Below are 17,365 nucleotides of genomic sequence, written 5' to 3'. Positions count from 1 at the left end.
GACCGGAGTCTCGTAAACTAGGCTCTTCACATACCTGCACAATAATAATTCCATTCGCCTCATGCCTGATAATCGAACTGGCCGTGTCCAAACAAAATGCAATTATTCTGTAATTGGACATCGGAAACCACTGGTCCCTTTTTCCTAAATAGTCAGATCATATCTCTAAGCGAAACGTCTGTCTCACCAGTCATGTTCATCCGCCATAAACTCGCCGGGCCTTACAAAATTAGATTAGTATCTAAGGGGATATATGAAAATTCAATTCAGTAGTTTTGGGGACACGTCAGTCCTGGAAAATAAATAAAAATAAAACATAAAAGCGCCGTTAAAGAAATGCACGCGACGTTGCGGAGAGAGCTCAAAACTGTGTAAAAGTCGGTGGAACGGTTCATGGAAATTTAATTTCAGCTGTTGCAAAGCATTCGCGTGTTTTTCAATAACTTGTAACCATAAATTATTCTGTACTCTTGATAATTTTTGCGAGGTTTCTTTTATGCATAGTAGTCAAACAGCAGTGACTCAATATGCAATCAAAATTCAGGCCTGTGTGACCTTTTTCAAGTGGAAATATCCTTCTGAAATATTTAGTATTCCTCCGGAAACTCTTGTGTACATTCAGGTTTGCCACATGACACTGCTGCAGCGCAATGCTTTCCAGTATTAAAATTGTGATACCGTACTGGGAGAATCTAAGAGACAAGCCGGCCAGGTACACTTTTCTTTTCTCCAAATTTTTTTTATATTCTGTACTCTGAACTGACACAGTATTTTGGCTTTTGTGCTGTGATTAATACAATACTAATTCATAGCTTTCAAACTGGGTTATACTTCGTGTATTTTGATAAATTCTGTTGATTGCTGGGAAGCATGGAACCATTGATACGGTTGACGTAGTCACTGTTCTCAGAAGCTGTGAAAATTGAACCTGTCGTCCAGATTTGGCTTACTAGAAACTGCAATAAGTCACGTTATGTGAGTGCCAGGATAATTCCTTAACCAGACTACACCCCACCTCAATCAGCTCTGTTCTCCGACTGAGTTAATATTCCGTCATTTCATCATCAATGAGACGTGAAATTCGAACCTTTTTACTTGCAAGGTTCGCATTCTGTACCTAAAGAACAAAATACCGCCAGAAATCTACACCACATTATTCCCAATCTTCTGAACTGATACCGAATAAACTTTCTACATCAAAATTCAGTAACCACTTCTCGTTGTCGCCCAACGAAGGTAGTTTGAAGCATAAGAAGAGGTCCATACCAACGTACCTCTCTGCTCTTTTCAGATTTGTCTCATACTGGTACGTTCAACAATTACTGCACTTCCATACAGGGCACAAGTAGAAAACATCAGTATGCCGCAAACCGCGTGTGTGTTCTGCGTTACACGATACGCTTTAGGCTCTGTTGTCTACTTTGAATACTGAGTTATTAACGTATGCCCATGTCTTGCGTAGCGGATCAAAACACAGAGGTTTTTATATTCATGCGAACTTCGAGCATGCTGGAGTATTTGCAGAACAACAACTTGTGTTAAACAATACAACGGAAAAACAACAAGCTGAAAATTTCACTTTTATTTCCTTGATGATTAGTTTCAGGTCGGGATTCATTTTCAGCGCATCCAGATACTCAAAATGATGTTTCCCAAAACATAAGAACCATGTCAGATATCTGTACGCTCTGTAGTTGTTCATTTGCTCTTTGTTATACACGTATATGTTTGCTACCTTGGCATGATTCTTATATTGCGGGAAATACCATATTGGCTAACTGGATGATATGAAAATGGGTCCCGTCCCGAAACTAGTCATCAAGTAAATAAAACCGAAGTTTGCATCTTTGGCTGTTTTTCCGTTGTATATATTATTATATTGTTGTCGAGAATTGTCGATTCCATGCGTTAGTAAAGCTGAACTCATCTTCTACAGCGATTCTCGCTGTTTTTGTTGTTGGCCGTCTGGAGTCGGCTATGGTTGGCGCCACAAATATCTTAATGGACTCGTAGATTTATGTTATTCGCAATCCTTTCTTATTCTTCCTGAGAGCATTTATGCGTCACAGTTGAGGTGGTGGAATATGGTATAGTACTGGTAGCTACCCCTCACCGTCTGTACTACGGCGTATACGTGATCCCGAGAAGGAAGAGGAGCAGATTAGCATTTAATATCCCGTCGACAACGACGACGTTACAGACGAAACACGAGCTCGGATGACCGAAGGACAGAGAAGGAGAGCGGCCTTGCGCTGTCGAAGAAACCATTCCGGCATTTGCCTTAAGCGATTCGGGAATATCGCGAAAAACCTAAATTAGGATGGACGGGCACTGGTCTGAACCGTCGTTCTCATGAATGCGAGTCCAGTATGCTAACCACTGTGCTGTCCCGCTCGGTCACTCTCGAGGAGGAGTACAAAAAAACCATGGAAAACAGAATAATTCTAAACCAGCTAGATATCGACGTCGCAGCCCTAACCGGCTTTGCTGGCGACTCCTGTGTCGACAGATCACACAAATTCCTACATTCGTTTGTTACGTTTTGTATTATACAGAGTATTAAAAGCTATGTTTACAAATTCTTAGAGTATTTAGAGAAGATAGAAACACTTTTTTATGTGACCAAGATGTTAGAGGTGCACTATTCCCCCGTTAGTGGTCCATGAAGGTTTTGGCGCCAGTCGTGTTTAGAAACGATGCCCAAACTGCCATGTGATCAGTATTGTTTTAAAGATGGCAGTGAAAATGTCGCGCGTTTACATTAATGCACAACTGGCATCTGCGTGCTAATGATTGCCTAATACGAGCGAAACAACCGGATGTTTAACGATTAATAGCTGTAGTTTCAACCAAAGGTGCAACGAGTTCCTCTGGAGCGTCTATTGCTGTCACGCCAAACCCTTCGTCTCCCCCACGAAAAGAAATCCATAGGAGGTCAGCAACACCTCCAGAACAGTATTCATCGCACAGCAGTGTGAACACCGTCCTCTGAAACTGTTTCTTTTTATCTCCTTTAAACACTCCAAGCTTTTGTATGCGTAGCTTTTTTACACTGTGTGTATTCACTACTGTTTGTGAAAAGTGAAACACTCAGAACCAATGGTTGCAACACGCCACCATAAGAGGGAGCGTAGAATTGCGGAACTACACTAAATGGTTTAAATGGCAGTGCACGTAGACCCAACAGCACCCTCTGTTGCGTGACAGGTCAGTATTACGCAACTCTCAGTCGGTGCGGAGCCGTTATACGAAGTGGAAACATGTTACCAAGTGTCAATATGCTAGGTGGAATATCGGCATGTGACACTGCAGCTCTTGCAAGGCGTGCTGCTTCAACAGTGAGGCGCGTGGGAAACCAGTGGAGAGGAGAGAAGCTTACACAGCGTCGACAGTGCGACCACAGCGCGAGATGGCAGTCATCTTGTCCGCTTGGCCGTAACGAACAGAACGGCCTCATCCACAGTGTTGGCGCGACGGCGGAGCACTGCAACAGGTGTGCACGTCTGCGTCGATTATTCGACGCTTCTGCGGGATGGACTGGCGACACGCATGCCATTGCGTCGGCTTCCATTGATGAGAACCCACCGACGCCGCAGACCAGTGGGCACATGAACGCCGACACTGGCTTGCTGAATGGCAAAATGTGGTGGTTTCGGACGAGTACCGCTTCAACTTGTCGTGCAGCGGTGGCGGCATATGCGTTCGACGCCACCGTGGTGAACGCAATCGAGCAGGCTGTATTGTTGAGCTGCATAGCGGACAAACGCCAAGTGTGATGGTTTCTGGCGCCATTGACTATATAACATGCGAACACACCGCCAACGTCCACCTCCAGTGTGAACAGATACCACTACATCAGGGAGGTTTTGCAGCCTGATGCACCGGCCCTCCTGCAGGCCTTTCCGCACACCGGTTTTCAGCAGGACAATACCCGGCCGCATGTGGCGAGGAATGTGCAAACATTCTTCAGAAAATAACTGGGTAACACTGCTTCCCTGGCCTTCCCCTTCTCCTGACACGTCGCCCATCTAACGTGTCTGGTATATGATCGGTCAGCAAAATGTCCGTTCAGGACCTCCTGCAGCCACAGTTGATGCCTACGAACCACGTGGCGAAGCATTCCCCAGTAGTATATTCAGATGCTCATTGATTTCGTGCCACAAAGTCTAGTGGCTCTGGCTGCAGCAGTTGGTGGCGCTACTCCGTACTGAATGCCACGGTCACAGTGAGTGTACAGGCCTGTAATGTGATCGTTTGTGTCGTATTATGTCGCTAATGGAAGGAATGATTTTCATTGTGATCACCTCTCTCGGTGTTGATGTTTCACTTTTTTCAAAGCGTAATGTATTTCGCTCTACATTCTATATATGCTCTACGATAAATAAATAATGACATATGTCCTATAGCTATGGTGGAGTCTGAGCACGTGGAGGTTTGCATCGGATTACCTTTTCGTTTCTCCGTTTCTGTATCCTGGTTGCTTAGGAAACAACGTGCGTTAGAATTGCGGTTGGTGGCGTGCGTGCAGCTTGGAGTGGCGGTCCCGAGGGCGCATCACTTGTTGCCGGGTACAGGCGGCGAGTCGCGACACTAGCAAGCCAGCCAGGAGCTGCGCAGCGCAGCCCGGGAGAGTTGTCGGCGGCGGTGCCAGCGGCGGCGCCCTCGTTAGCTATTAACGATCTAATCTCGACTAATGGCCGTGCACTATTGATGGGCGGACGCATTAATAGCCCGCAAGTCGTCGCCTTGCCCCTCCGTCGCCGCCCCCGCGCTGCTCTTCGGAAAATGGCCCGAGACGTTCGTAGCTGGCAGCCGATTGCGACCTGGCGCCACGGGGCTGTGCTACTTTCTGCACACTGTCGTTGCGTTGTCTCCCCGTTGAATGTAACGTGTGGATCCACTCTTCCATCTCTCCCTCCCTCCCTCCCTCTTCGTCTCCTCCTCCCTCCCCCTCTCTCCCTCCGCTTCCTTTTTTCCTAATCGACACATTGGCACAAATGTTAATAAGCCTACTTCAAGTTTCTTCAGGTATATGGGCAGACTGAAGCGACGGGTGAAAATTTGTACTAAGGCCGGGATTCGAACTTGGGTCTCCTCCTCTGTAGGCAAATGCGCTAACCACTACCCCACCCTGGCGCAGTTTCTTTGCACAACTTCGTGGACTACCCTTGCACGCCTCCCTCCTCAACACAACATCCATTCAGATACGGGAGATCCTGCTGAAACTCAGACATAGGTGCTATGTGGCCCCAGAGACCTTAACAAGTCTCAAACATCTCTAATGTATGTATGCAGCGACGAATGAAAATTTGTACCAAGACAGGCATTCTAATCCAGGTCGTCTCCTCATTAGGCAGATGCGCTAAACATTAGGTCATTCTGGCACAGTGGCTTCACACAACAGCAAGGACTATCCTAGCACGCCTCCCCCGTTTCGTTCGATGCTGAGGTGCTATTCCAGTATAACTGGAGAGCCTCTGCAATGCCGTTCGAGTTGAGAGGGGATATCTGGTAGGCTGAGGCATGAATGAGAATTTGGACTGAGGAAGAACCCATGCTAGGGTAGTCCGCGCAGCTGTGCAAAGTCACTATGCCAGGGTGGCGTAGTGGTTAGTGCATCTGTCTAGTGAGCAGGAGACCTGGGTTCGAATCCTACCTTTGGTACAAATTTTCATTCGTCACTTCAGTCTGCGTGATAAATACAAGTTTGAAAGCTGGAAAGGTCTCTCACTGTAACTATATAGTTTTATTTGATTTCCTCAGGTAAACTACACCCAGTTGAAGAAACACATTGATTGTTAGATCGCGCATATCTACCAAATTGCGGGGATAATTATTGCTACATCATCCGCTGTTCCAAATAGTCCCGGACATTTTGTATGAGAGTAATATCGGGTGATTTATCAGATACGTTGGGGTGCGATAGGGTACATGAGTGTTTGTCAAACCAGAAACTGCGTGCAGCTCTGTGAACAACACCCCTGTCGTCTTGGAAGATGGGAGTTTTCGGAGCATATTCGTTATCAAGAACGAGAACACTTGATCACCGAAAATGTGGAAATAAATATGCTGCCTATGTTTACGGTAACCTTAATGAGTCAGCCTAAGTTAAGGTACGAAAAACAACCCGAAAACACCACAGGACCGCCTCCGGAGTGGAAGATACTCTGTGAACAGTGCGTGTTGAACACTTCACTGAACCGTCGGTGCACTCGCTTCCTTACATTATTTCAAAAGAGGCAAAATCGTGACTGGCCCACCACACTACACTACGCGACTCCAGTCAGGTATTGTCAAATTTTTGTGTTGCTTGGTCCATTGAGGACAGTATTACTATTAACAGCACGTGTGCGATCATTAGAATTAGCCTGAGTTCATGCTAACCGGTCCCTGATAATGGTAATAATAGGTAACCTGATCTGAGTTGAACAGCTGTGTGTCCGCTCATTAACTAACATTGCTCGTTTGCCCCATGACAGGGTCGACTGGGCTAGTTGGTCTGAACGCAACATCACCGAAATTCTGTGAGGTATTAAAGACGGCGTGTTTATAGTTGGACAGAAATAATTCTTAATCCGTGGCGAAATTGGTAAGAAATAAATATTATTGACTGTAACATATTTTGGTAGAAATTAAAATTTTGAACTCAACGCCCTTTTCTTGCAGTCATCATTTACGAGACTTGTCTTTCGAGTTGCCAGAATGCTTGGAAGTCAGATGAATATTTTTTCGTCGTTAAGACGCATAGGCATGAAAACGACAACTTTGTCACTGAGAGGCTGAAACATTACTAAGAGCAGCGCTACCAATGTTTGTTTTGCAGTCTACCGGTAGACTTTTATAACAAATTAAACGAGTTCCTGTTCACAGCTACATTCAAACTGACATCCCGACGCTTCTGAGTTTTTTTACAAATCTATCTGTTCGCGGTAAAGGTCAATGTGCTCTGCCATTCGTATAAAAAAGTCATTTGCTATTCCATGCAGTCTGGTATATCGATATAAATGTTGTTTAATGTATCGCTAGGTAATTACTGATTTAAAGGCATTTTTATCACGTCGTTGTGAACGGTACGAGAAAAAAAATAAATATCTAGTCCAGTGACTGCAGAGAAGCGTCTCATTTATATTTGGCAGCCATTAAAAAGGGTAAGTTTTCTATACCTGTTCCCACTCTTTACGTCACTTGTATTGTTACATTTCTAATGATTGCAGTCTCCAAGATGTTTTTAAGGCGCTGGAAGCCGTTCGCTTCCTTCCCATCTGTTCGAACAAATAGTATCGAAGGCAGTTTTTCCGAGCGAGCCTTCTACTGAATGAATGGAGTCTGCAGTTTCAAAGCATATTTTTGAGCTGTCATTGCGAGAATTGCCTTAGATTTCCGAGGTAGCCGTTAAATTTAAGACGATCTTGCAGTTACGAGCGCTGTCGCCCTACCGCGGTACAAGACATTGTTATCTAAGAGATGAAATTACTCAAAGTATATCGGACTTGAAACAGCATATCTCTGATTTCGTTTGCGATTCCACGTCGGCAGACCATCTACTGGAGATGAATTAAGGTCATTAAATTTGCCAGATATTCAAAATCATAAAGGCTTCCAGAGAAGAGTTAGGTTTTACGTTTGATACCTCACTGTAGTCCAGTGGGGGGAAATGCAATATTCGAGACGGCGCCAGACGCCCCGCCGTATGGAAAAAAGTAATAAGGAACTGTGAGGTTTAACGTCCGGCCGTCGACAGGGTGATTAGAGACTAGGCTGTAGCCATGAGTGGACAGCAATGGAACAGAAATTGACTACTCCAGCAATCGCTTTTAGTAGTGTCTGGAAAAGAGGAAACAAAAATGAAACTTGGTTGACTGGACGAGAATTTAACTCCTGCTCACTCGAAATAATTCGGAAAGCAAGTCCATTATTTTAAATCTGAACCAATGCGCCAACTGATTCTATCGCCTTTTGGAACGGCACCCAGAAGCCCAGAGTACACAAGTGGGGAGTAGATAAAGAAGCTTGACTACTCCTGCTCTTGAACCTTTTCACTGCCAATCCCCACCTTTATAGCCATTAAAATTGCATCATCAGGAAGGATAGCAAATACCGAAATTTTACTTGTTGTGCATGTACAGTATAGTATGAAGAATATGTAATAAAATGCGGAAGTGACCGAGGGATGTACAGGATGCGAAATTTTCCAGCCGCTGTGGCCGAGCGGTTCTAGGCTCTTCAGTCCGGAACCGCTCTGCTGCTACGATCGCAGGTTCGAATCCTGCCTCGGGCATGGATGTGTGTGATGTCCTTAGGTTAGTTAGGTTTAAGTAGTTCTAAGTTCTAGGGGACTGATGACCTCAGATTTCAAGTCCGATAGTGCTCAGAGCCATTTGAACCATTTTGATGGGAAATTTAGAACTCGAAACTGCCACTTCTGACTGCAGGTGGCGGGGCATTGAGTAAATCTGATCTTGGATGACGTACGGGTACGTCATACCATTCTGTTTTAACTCTGCTCTAGAGTTCATCTACCGTAGTATCTGGCACCCCTTGAGCATATGTTTTCACTGGGTGAGACATCTGGAGAACGTACTGGACAGGGCAGCAGTCACACACTGTCTGTATTGAGGTAGGCCAGTAGTACAGCACGGGCAATATAAGGTCTCGCGTTATCTTGTTGGAAGGTAACGCCACCGAGAACACGAATATAGGACTGAGTCATCTGGCTTACTACGCCAGGCATTTGCTGTCCAAATTACCGGCTACTCGAAACAGAGGTTATCGTGTTGTGTACCCAGTGGCACCTCCTACCATCATGCCAGGTGCTGGACCACTCCGACGAAGACGAATGTAATCTCATGACGTTCGTCCTTCTCGGAGCCGACCAGACACGGATACGTTCATCGTGATGCTGTACGCCGAACGTGCCTGAGAAGACGGTGCGATGGGACTCCTGTAATTTTGTTGGGCACTTGGCTGTCAGCGCGCTTCTCGCTGGTGCTGCGTCAAGGGAAGCTGCAACAATGGTCGCCGTGCTGAAAGTTCCCGGTGTTCCAGACGTCGTCGCAGTGTCCGTGTGGATACTCGTCTAGCCGCAGACGAGCCCGTTTCCTGACTCGTGATACTGACGTGGCTGTACGATCCTGCATGGCAGAGCGAACAATAAGTCTGACCTCTCGGACGCTAGTTGTATGGGGCCACTCAGAACCTGCATGGTATTGAATGTGGCCCTCCCAACCCTTCGATTTCATATTCGTATGACAGTCGTGGGATCCAGACCGATACGAACAGAAATCTCGCAGAACCCAGTTTCGATAGCCCACGATCTTGCCACTGTCGAATTTCGATGCGCGCAGTTAGACGATTGTCATTCTTACACGAGTCGTAATACGATTTCTCGCACAGAATCAACATTCAAACACGATTTCTGGTTGAGAAATCCGCTGCGTTATCTTTTCTTGTATATCAAACAAGTTGTACCTGGCTACGTGCTCCTATGTCTCGGTCTGTTTAAATGGAAAAGAAGGAAAAGAGGAAGCACGTCCTAATTTCCTTCTCCCGCCTGTCTCTGCCCATCCCCTCCTCCTCCTCTCTTTCTTCATCTCCTCTTCATTCCTCCTTTCTCTGTCCATCTTCTCCTCCCCCACTCTCTCCATGTCCTCCTTTCCGCTCTCATTGTATTTTCCTCTCACCCCTCTGTCCATCTCATCTCCCCCTCCCCTCCTCTTCGAACTTGAACCTTGTTTATTGTTGTTTCAAAAAGTGAATCGGTGAAGAACGTTTCGAGATTTATGCTAACAACATTTCGCTGTTACATATTTTAGGCATATTATATGTAAAATATATGGCTTACATTCGTCCAAACGTTTATTAGATTAATGTGTAAGAATTTAAATTAAATTGATCAAGTACTTTTTGAGTAACAACTTTTCCCCTTTATATATAACATATTTATGTATATATTATATGTATTTAAAAATAGTATACAAAAACACGCACGTATTCGAATGAAACTTGTGTCAATATTTCAAGTCAATCGACTAACTACTTTTCGAGTTTTGCGAGCACAAACATACTCAGGCTTAATTTTTTTACATAAAGATGCAGATGTCTTAAACGTACTTATTTTATACAATTGTACTGAAATCCTAATCATTTTCACATCCATGCAAGTAGTGCAGAGGGTGCCAGTTAAGCATTTGTTGCATATCATCTTCGTTTCAGTGGCTAGCAGTGTACTAGACGTCTAACAGAGCCCTCCACAAAAACCGACAGCATTGAAAAGCCAAATAAGGGTGTTGCACGGGCCGTCTGTTTTCTACTGTGATCATCAGAAATTCTGAATAGAATGTAATACTTGTCCTCCTGGTGTTGTTAAAAACAGTCAGCGTATCTTCGGGTAACGCAGCGCCGCGCCGCCTGTCCTGTAATTGCAGCGCGCAGCTTATTAACTCTCGGAAATTAGATTCCGCTCCTGAGCACGCAGCCATTGTCCATTTCTGTGATGACCTCGTTATCATAACGCGATTTCTCTTCGCACTGCAAAAATTGTGTTTGTTATTTAATACGAGGCTTATTTCGATATTTCCCCTGTTATAATTTTCACGCTTAGATATAGTTATTGGTATGTTGAACTTCAATTCCCTGCGTTGTGCCTGATTCAGCAGTAATATCGTATTAACTTCTCATAAGTTGGAAATTAAAAGTAAAAAAGAATGAGAGGAAGGAAGTTACGTTCAATATTCTCGTCTACGTCGAAGTCGTTCGAGACGAGCAGTATGTGGGTTGGTGGAAAATGGATCAAGAAAGTTCCAATGACCCGTTGAAAAAACTGTATGGACATCCCTAGGGAAATCACGAGCAGTATTCAATCTGAACAAAAATTCTCAGACTCGGACGCCACAGCGCGATTCCTTGCACACTAACAGTAAAAAAAGATCTGCAACAAAATTTCGTCCCGTGCATATTTTCGGTAGAAAATGTACGTCAAAGAATGACAGTTTGGCAACAGTGTAATCGCGCGTACGACGAGTATCTTCTTTCAGCACTGTCTAACTGTGCTGCTCGGTGCAGTAGGTAGAGTTTTGCGTTAGAATACTCGAGTTCGGGAGTTGGACACTGGGTAGGGTGCAACTTTTTTTATTTTCTAATTTTAATCTATGGAACAATGCGGTAGCATACACATTTTCGTAAATGATGACGTTGAACGTAAAAATTATTGGCCAGACATGACAGAAATAATCATTAAAAGTATTAATGAGTTAAAATATATTGCGTGTCATAAACAGAAATGACTACAAAACTTATCAGTGTGGACATTTTAAACATATATATTAATTTTAGACATATGTATTACATTCATTAAGGATTGCCAGATGTAATATTTTAGATGCACTATCAGTGACAACATGCCCTTAACAAAACATATATTGCCCTCTGAGCACACAAAGTCACCTTCTTGCCTCTCCATACACTTAGCAACTCGCTGGATCATGCTTCTCTAAACTCTTCGCGTCATACCTGCATCCACAGTTACAAGACGAGCACTGAAGCACGCTTCCATTTCGTCTACAGTCCGCCCTCGGTAGCTGAGTGGTCACCGCGACAGAATGTCAGTCCTAAGGGCCTTGCCGGCACGATAGCCCAGCGTGCTCGGTCAGAGAGCTGGTTCGCCTCTGTAATAAAAAAACTGAGTGAAAGGATCAACAACAAACTTAAACGGATGCCATGTGACGTCCGCAACGAACAAACACAACGATCAACAACGAACAAAATGAAAAAAAAGAAAAGAAAAAAATGGGCCCGGATTCGATTCCCGGCTGGGTCGGAGATTTTCTCCGCTCAGGGACTGGGTGTTGTGTTGTCCTAATCATCATCATATCATCCCCATCGACGCGCAAGTCGCCGAAGTGCCGTCAAATCGAAAGACTTGCACCCGGCGAATGGTCTACCCTACGGGAGGCCCTAGTCACACGACATTTGCATTTTAATTCGTCTACATTCCTCGACGAAGTACAATAAACGTAAGAGAATTTGGTAATCACCTGTGTAGTGGGTTGCTAGACTTGCTGATGTGAAGTCCTAAAAACATGTAACTGACATGAAATTTGTAAGCATGATAGATGGTACTAACAGGTAGCACCAATGGCTGGAGGATATACCGAAAACTATGTGGGAATGTGCGAGGGCATGCTGAAAAGCAATGTTTCCGATTTTTTTGTGTGAAAAATCTTAAAGCTTTTTAAGTAAAACAAACCTTATTAACATTATACATCTTTATTCTTCGTGTGTACATATTTGTTTCTCAACATAGTCACCCTGGCGATGAACACATTTCTCCCGACGAGACACTAATTTGTTGATAACGTCACCATAAAAGGGATACCTGTTGACGAAGCCACAGCCTCACCTCTGCTTGCACCGCTTCATCACTATCAAAGTGAAGTCCTCGAAGTCTCGGAAACAGATGATAATGAGGTTGGGCCAACTGTTTGGAGGATTATCGCTGACAGGGAATCCAAGGCATCATATTGTTGCAGATGCCGCATGGCTCGTGTTTGGTCTGGCATTTTCATGCTGAAGGAGAGGCTGCTCCTTGTGTGGATAAACTCTTCGAATTCGAAACACGACTAAAGTCCGCTGGCCGGTCGGAGTGGCCGAGCGGTTCTAGGTGCAACAGTCTGGAACCGCGCGACCGCTACGGTCGCAGGGACTGATGACCTCAGAAATTAAGTCCCACAGTGCTCAGAGCCATTTGAACCAAAGTCCGCTGTTTCTTAGGCACCGCCACATACCACCATGTTACGCGATACAATTCGGAGCCCTCTTGCGACAGATGGCTGCAAATACGTAGATGTGAAGAATAAAGATGTAGAATGTTAGTAACGTTTGTTTTATTTAAAAAGTTTTAAGAGCGTTTACATAAAAAATCGGAGGTATTAAACTTCCTGGCAAATTAAAACTGTGTGCCGGACCGAGACTCGAACTCGGGACCTTTGCCTTTCGCGGGCAAGTGCTCTGCCGACTGAGCTACCCAAGCACGACTCACGGCCAGTCCTCACAGCTTTAATTCCGCCAGTACCTCGCCTCCTACCGTCCAAACTTCACAGAAGCTCTCCTGGGAAACTTGCAGAACTAGCACTCCTGGAAGAGAGGATATTACGGAGACATGGCTTAGCCACAGGATGACGACGCTAATTCGTCTGTCAAGCTGCGATTTTCATTTCTCAAAATATGCGAACCTGGACGATTAGTGTACGTTACACGTGACCGCTCGCTGCACTGTTGATCATCTGGTGTTTGAGAATACCTGGAATTTCCTGAGTGCAGTGCTACTGTTTTCATTCAGTTAGTCACACTCTTTGTTCCTGATCCTGGACAAGACCGACTTTTGTGAATGTTTGCGCAGTGTGTGGGTGTGACTCCCTGTTTTAAACTCGGATTAGTTTCGTCGAGTTTCTCGGATAACGTCCACGTAATTTCATGGTTCATTGATAAGACTTCAGAATTTATTCGGCAAATGTGTGTCTATAAACCTCTGCAGTAGTTGCTGTGGACCCGATTTTACCGATTCATTTACTATAAATCAGATCAGGAAACACTCCCCTCAGCACGTGAGCCAGCAGAACCATCTCGGCCGTGAGGCACACTAATGCCTCGCTATTGATCTGCGCCCTGTGCTGCCACAGGGTAACACATTTATTCTTCGCACGAAGAAATTACTCCTGTTAAAATTTCGTTGCAGTACCTCGCTCCTCCACCTCCTATTTCGTGGCTTTGTTACTGTTTTTGCAAGGCAAGCATATGGTATTTTCTCATCCTCGATTCTGAACTTTTATTTCTGTAATCAGATGCCGTTCCTATCGCCATAACGTCACATGTACATAAACAGAGGAGAATAACGTGTACAGCATATGCGTCTGAATAGCTTAATCTCTGCTCGTTTGCTTATTTTAACTGCTTGGCGTAACATTGTTAACTACTATTTCCAGACCTGTTTCCATGATCCTTTTCCTGTTAGATATTCTGTAGCCAGCTGCTCTTCTTAAACATCCCATCCCGCAATTCCGCATACGGCTTTTTCTCTCCGACGCTGTGGCGATAGGAATATACCTGCCTACAGAAATTGCTAGGTCCAGGAGAGACGATTATCTGTCATATACGGACTACGAAAAGACGATTAATGCCCGGACAGAAACAAGAAAATTTGGAACAACAATAATAAACACAGATCAGAGATTTCTACAAGATTTTCAAACGATATCTCAGGATGTATAATCCCCGAAGTCTACGCTTCAAAGGCTCTGAAGGTACAGTTGCCTACAGTAATGATATTTCCATATCCTGGCATATTATTTCGATTTTATCCTCAATTTCTTCAAGTGTGAGGCTCAAAAATCAAGTTTCAAGTTCGAAAACATCGCACACTCATTCATCCAGATTCATTGCTTAAACAGATCGTAAATTCATCAAAGGACAACAATGCACCACGCGAAGAGTTGAAATTGCCGAAATGTGGAAGAATGCCGGAAACAAGGCTGTTGCTAAACTTACTGATGCAGTCCGCAACATCTGAGAAACTTCCATATGGCTGGCCCCCCGCATCGATGATTCACTATCTTCATAAGAAAGACCGTTTCAGGCTAGAGCGGAAAACGGTTGGACAGCTGGGTGAATACCGAGAGGGATTTAAGAAAGGACGTTCAAGTGTCGAACAGATCATGAATCTTAAATGTGTTCTCTTTTTCCTGAAACGTAGAACTGAGAAATTCGTAATGATCTTCACAGATTTCAAAAAAGCGTATGATTCAGTTGACCGAACAATTCTTCTCGAAATGCTCAAAGAATTTGGCTTGGATAAGAAAATAAGCGCAATGATCTGTTAGACTCTTCCTGACACCACGTAGAAAGTACTGTTAATAGGAGAGTATTCAGATGCTTTTCAAATCACGTCGGGATTCAGGCAAGGAGAAAGTGATTCGCGTGCGGCGAAAAGGAGTGAATGACGAAAGTGTTGAAAGTGGAGTCATATTTGGTCGTAGAAACATAGTTTCATACTTGAGTGCTTCATCTTTCTGATGACTTCGCAATTTTTTATGATTCAAGAAAACTGAATCTATTGCAAACATAAAGTCACCACCCAGAGCACATGTAGAAGAAGGGGAAACTAAACGGACGAAGAAGTTTATACATGTAGGAGAGTGAGAGAGCCAAACTCCTGAGAAAGAAACTTTTGCATCATACACTAGAAAAATGGAGCATATCAAGCAACCAAAAATGTCTACAATAATCGGACAACGTCAGTTAATGCCAAGATATGACATTACTGCACAGTAATTCGACATGAGGCCGCATTTGCCGCAAAATATCTTGCTTTGAATAGAATTCTTGTCAAGAAATTAGAGATAGGAAAAAGGCGGATCTTGAGCGAAATTCGATCAAAGAAAACTGTGAATTCAGGAGACGATTGTTACATGTACACTGATGAACCAAACGTTATAACCACGCGGTTAGTACCGTTCTGGTGCACTTTTGGAGCGCAGTGCTGCAGTGATTCTCCGAGGCATTGATTCGACAGATCCTTAGCAGGAATGTTCCACCAGATGTCCACGCACAGACCACGCAATTCCCATAAATTATTGGCCGCTGGTTTGTGGACGCGGAGCTGGCGCACGATTGCCAACCTGGGTTCACTATCACGTCTTCAAACCGCTGTAGCATGATCTGCCTTGCGACACGTACTGTTATCCTGCTTGGAAGATGCCATCGGCGTTGGAGGAAGACATCAACCATGAAAGAGGATGCAACTGGCCCACAGTAATGTTTACGTCGCCTACAGCTATCAGTGTGGTTTCGATTGCTACCACGGGTCTCACGGAAGCCCAGATGAATGTCCCCCATAGCATAACACAGCCCCACCGGCCTGCGTCCGTGCCGCGGTCCATGTTTCGAGTAGCAGTTTGTCTGGATGGCGTATCCAAAGACGACGATGGACCTAATGTAACAAGATACGTGATGTGTTCGAGCAGGCGACACGTTCCTGTTGAACCGTGGTCTAAAATTGATTATTCTGTGCCAACTGAAATCGTTATTGAGAATGTCTGTGAGTCGACATGGCCACACGCCTAGGGATCGTCTGCTTATTGCGCCATCTGCGCTGGACAATGTGCTCCAAACTCTCAGCCTGGTCTTCTGTCGTCAGATCAGCCACAGATCGCCGCGTGTCCTCCTTTACAGAGCGCCCAAGCCTTCGACCTCCACGTTCTTTAATAAAGCGTGGCTACGCAACACTTTGTCGCCTACTCGTGGTTTCACCATCCTTCAGCTGCTACCGATGGACTCTGACGACAGTAGCACACGAACAGGCGAACAACTTCGCCGCTTCCGAGTTGTTCGTTCGCAGGCACCGGACCATAACTATCCGCTCTTTTTCAAAGTCAACTATGTGAGTTGATTTTCCCATTTCTACATCTACATCTACATCTACATTTATACTCCGCAAGCCACCCAACGGTGTGTGGCGGAGGGCACTTTACGTGCCACTGTCATTACCTCCCTTTCCTGTTCCAGTCGCGTATGGTTCGTGGGAAGAACGACTGTCTGAAAGCCTCCGTGCGCGCTCTAATCTCTCTAATTTTACATTCGTGATCTCCCCGGGAGGTATAAGTTGGGGGAAGCAATATATTCGATACCTCATCCAGAAACGCACCCTCTCGAAACCTGGCGAGCAAGCTACACCGCGATGCAGAGCGCCTCTCTTGCAGAGTCTGCCACTTGAGTTTGCTAAACATCTCCGTAACGCTATCACGGTTACCAAATAACCCTGTGACGAAACGCGCCGCTCTTCTTTGGATCTTCTCTATCTCCTCCGTCAACCCGATCTGGTACGGATCCCACACTGATGAGCAATACTCAAGTATAGGTCGAACGAGTGTTTTGTAAGCCACCTCCTTTGTTGATGGACTACATTTTCTAAGGACTCTCCCAATGAATCTCAACCTGGTACCCGCTTTACCAACAATTAATTTTATATGATCGTTCCACTTCAAATCGTTCCGCACGCATACTCCCAGATATTTTACAGAAGTAACTGCTACCAGTGTTTGTTCCGCTATCATATAATCATACAATAAAGGATCCTTCTTTCTATGTATTCGCAAATATTACATTTGTCTATGTTAAGGGTCACTTGCCACTCCCTGCACCAAGTGCCTATCCGCTGCAGATCTTCCTGCATTTCGCTACAATTTTCTAATGCTGCAACTTCTCTGTATACTACAGCATCATCCGCGAAAAGTCGCATGGGACTTCCGACACTATCTACTAGGTCATTTATATATATTGTGAAAAGCAATGGTCCCACAACACTCCCCTGTGG

At 44.8% G+C, this 17,365-nt stretch overlaps 1 protein-coding gene and 1 non-coding gene across 2 annotated transcripts in view; both read left to right on the top strand.

The window, feature by feature from the left end:
- LOC124775823 (RNA pseudouridylate synthase domain-containing protein 2-like) overlaps positions 1–17,365 on the top strand; it is a 1,015,654-nt gene that overhangs the window by 749,484 nt on the left and 248,805 nt on the right. The window lies entirely within an intron of this gene.
- Positions 5,593–5,664, top strand: Trnat-agu. Its single transcript has one exon. It is a non-coding gene; the product is annotated as a tRNA-Thr (tRNA).

The sequence above is a fragment of the Schistocerca piceifrons genome, chromosome 2 (genome assembly GCF_021461385.2).
Source record: "Schistocerca piceifrons isolate TAMUIC-IGC-003096 chromosome 2, iqSchPice1.1, whole genome shotgun sequence".
NCBI classification, from domain to species: Eukaryota; Metazoa; Arthropoda; class Insecta; order Orthoptera; family Acrididae; genus Schistocerca; species Schistocerca piceifrons.
This window is presented reverse-complemented; position numbering and strand designations above follow the sequence as displayed.